We start from the raw sequence: 2,963 nt of genomic DNA on the forward strand, positions 1-2,963 counted from the left end.
GAACGGGGCGGGGCGACGGCTTGCGGAAGGGGCCGGAGAAGTCCGGCCTCGGCACGGACGCCGAGGTCGGCGCGGCAGCGCGCCGTGGTGGCGGCGGACTCCGAGCGGAAGCTCGGGGACGAGCGGTTGAGCGGCGTGGGCGGGCTGGGCCGTGGCCTGGCGAGCTGGGCCGGCCCGGTCCGGTCGGTCCGAAGTTTTTTTTAAAACACAGACAAAGAAAAAATAATAAAACAAAAGAAAATAAAATATTATATAGGCATATAATATATCAAAATTTTCAGAAAAATGTTCTCTACAACATGAACATATTTCTAGCATCAAATAAAATCCACAAAAATTCAAATAATTCAAACAGTGCTACTGCTACAATAAAACCCAATAAAAATCATTTTAGAAATACGAAAATGATTTCAAATTTAGTTCTCTCCAATTTTCTGTTATAGGGAATCATTTTACCCTATTTTCCATATATTTTATTTTCGGAGAAAAATAATTTGAATAAAACCCAAATCACTCCAAATTGAAAATAATTTCAATGGGGACTTTAAATTTGATTCTCTGAAACTTCCGACTCATATTTCATATGATTTGAAAAAGTCATTTTATCTTCTCTCATGAAAATCATTGAGTTGCTTAAAGTTTCTGAATTGGAAATATTTTCAAATGGAATTCAAATCTTTTCAAAACCCTTTTCATTTATTTAAATGGAAGAAGTCATGTCATCTTCTCTCTAGGGTTTTATGATGAAATGAATTTGAATTCACGGAGACCATAAATGCAAAAATGAAAGTTTGGGAAAGTCCTTTTATTCCCTCTCATTTAACTTTCAAAAAGTTCCGAATTTCACTCACTTTCACACAAGCAACCACACCACAATCAAACAATCAATCAAATCTATTTATTTAATATAACATTCCAAAATTTAGAATTTTGGGATGTTACAAACCTACAACCCTTAAAATGAATCTCGTCCTCGAGATTCGGAGAGGCTAGAAAGAAATAGGTTAGGGTTGGGGGTCTTCTCAAAATCCATCGATCGTCACAGGGTGTAACGCCCCGAGACCGACGCTCCAGACGGGTTCCATGTGTTTCGTTGTTGTCATGTGTTTCGTTTGTTTGTTGCATTCATTATCGCATCATTCGCATTGCATCGGCACTCCGTTGCCGTCATGTTTTCAAAACTTGCATCCGCTCGTAGTTGCCACGTTTCCCTTCTTTCGTTGACCGTTCCGAGTCCCATCGGGTTATCGCTTCCCTCTTGTCCGTGACCGCCTTACCCCCCCCCCCCTTTTGCGTGCGTGTCCGAAACTTCCCCGAACTCAACCCGGACAATTGTCACCGTTGGGTCCGGATCATCTCCAAGTATCCCTAAGATATCTTCGTTTTATTTATTGGACTTCCTAACCTATTTATTTTGGTCCGTCCAGATGAGATGATTTCGGTCGAAATCGATATAAAGATCACCGGAAACGGATGCATGGTTTGCAAATGGCAAGCAAAACAAGAATGACACGAATCTGCGATTTAACAGCATGGTAGCACTTAGAATGCAACAAGTAACAATGCTACAGCACTCCAACATAGCAACAAAGCATATGACAGTAATCTACAGGAGATGCTTGACAAAAGATGAACACTAAGCTACGGCTAGATCACAACATAACAAGCTCAAACAAGCATGGCAAAAGTGCAAAAGATAACAGGTTCACAGACTTGGTGAAATTACTGGACATGGCAGAAAACAGCATCAGGTAGCAGTGTTCAGAGCATGAAATCAACATGCTACAGGAACTTAACATGGCAAAACAAGGCATGGAAGTATTCTACTAAATGCATATGAAAAAAGTCGCTTACTGACCATAAGCCAAAAAGGACCAGAAGATATGATGGCAACCATGTAAACATAGCAAGTTCCGTTAACAGGTTTCAGACTCAGCAGAAAACAGAGCATGGCAGAAACAATAATATGAAGGCATCTTGGTGAGCTTGATGCACTCACCACAAAGCAATGCATGACAAAACTATCATACCTACAGCAAGATGGCATGTTTATGAAGCTATCCATGGCAAGAACAAAAGCATAGAATGTATGGATCAACTACAACAAGCTTGGCAAGAATGAATATCATGTTAAGAATCTGCCAGGAATATTTTATAGCAAAAGTAGAGCAAGATTAAGTCATGCCATGGCACTCCATAATTCCAAACAAGGGCAGGAATGGATCAATTACAACAATATCTGCAAAACATCCTTAATGAACATCTCCAAAATATGCATGGATCTCTCTGTAGCATCAAGTTTACATGGCAACAAAATAACAGCAGACAAAGAGAATCACTAAGTCCCTGAAATCAGAAACATTACGGAGCCTAGTTTGCATGCTTGTTCTAGTCACCACAGAGATCACAAAAATACATGGCATACACCCTTGGAAAGATGGCATGGCATACAACAAAACACATGTAGAGCTCATGCCCATAAGATGCACAGATTAAATGATACAAAAATAACAAATCTCCAAGTTCTGCTAAGTAACAGCAGACAACAGAAACTAGCAATCTTGCACCAGAGATTTGGGCATCAAGATGGCCTCTAATGAACATGGTGCAATTGAACAAAATGTAGAGCATCACGAGACGAACAATTTGACATATTACACGCATGAAACGGAGCTACATGCAGAGAGTTATGCCATGATGAACAGGGGTATATGCTGAGAAAATGCAAAAAAAACTTAGGAAAAACGGGGGTCTCGGGGTCAACCTCGTTGACTGGATCCAGATCGAGGGAGCTCAGGCTCGGGCTCGCCGGCGAAGGGAGAGGAAGGGACGGCGGCGGCCGGCGTCGGGGGAAGTGGAGGAGGCCGGGGCGCGGGATCTGGCGGCGAGGAGGAGGAGGACGGCGGCGAGCGCGGCGGTGAGGCGTGACAAGGTCGCGGGCGGCGGAGTGCAGCGGCGAGGCG

Source organism: Triticum aestivum, chromosome 3D, assembly GCF_018294505.1.
Source record: "Triticum aestivum cultivar Chinese Spring chromosome 3D, IWGSC CS RefSeq v2.1, whole genome shotgun sequence".
Lineage (NCBI taxonomy): Eukaryota > Viridiplantae > Streptophyta > Magnoliopsida > Poales > Poaceae > Triticum > Triticum aestivum.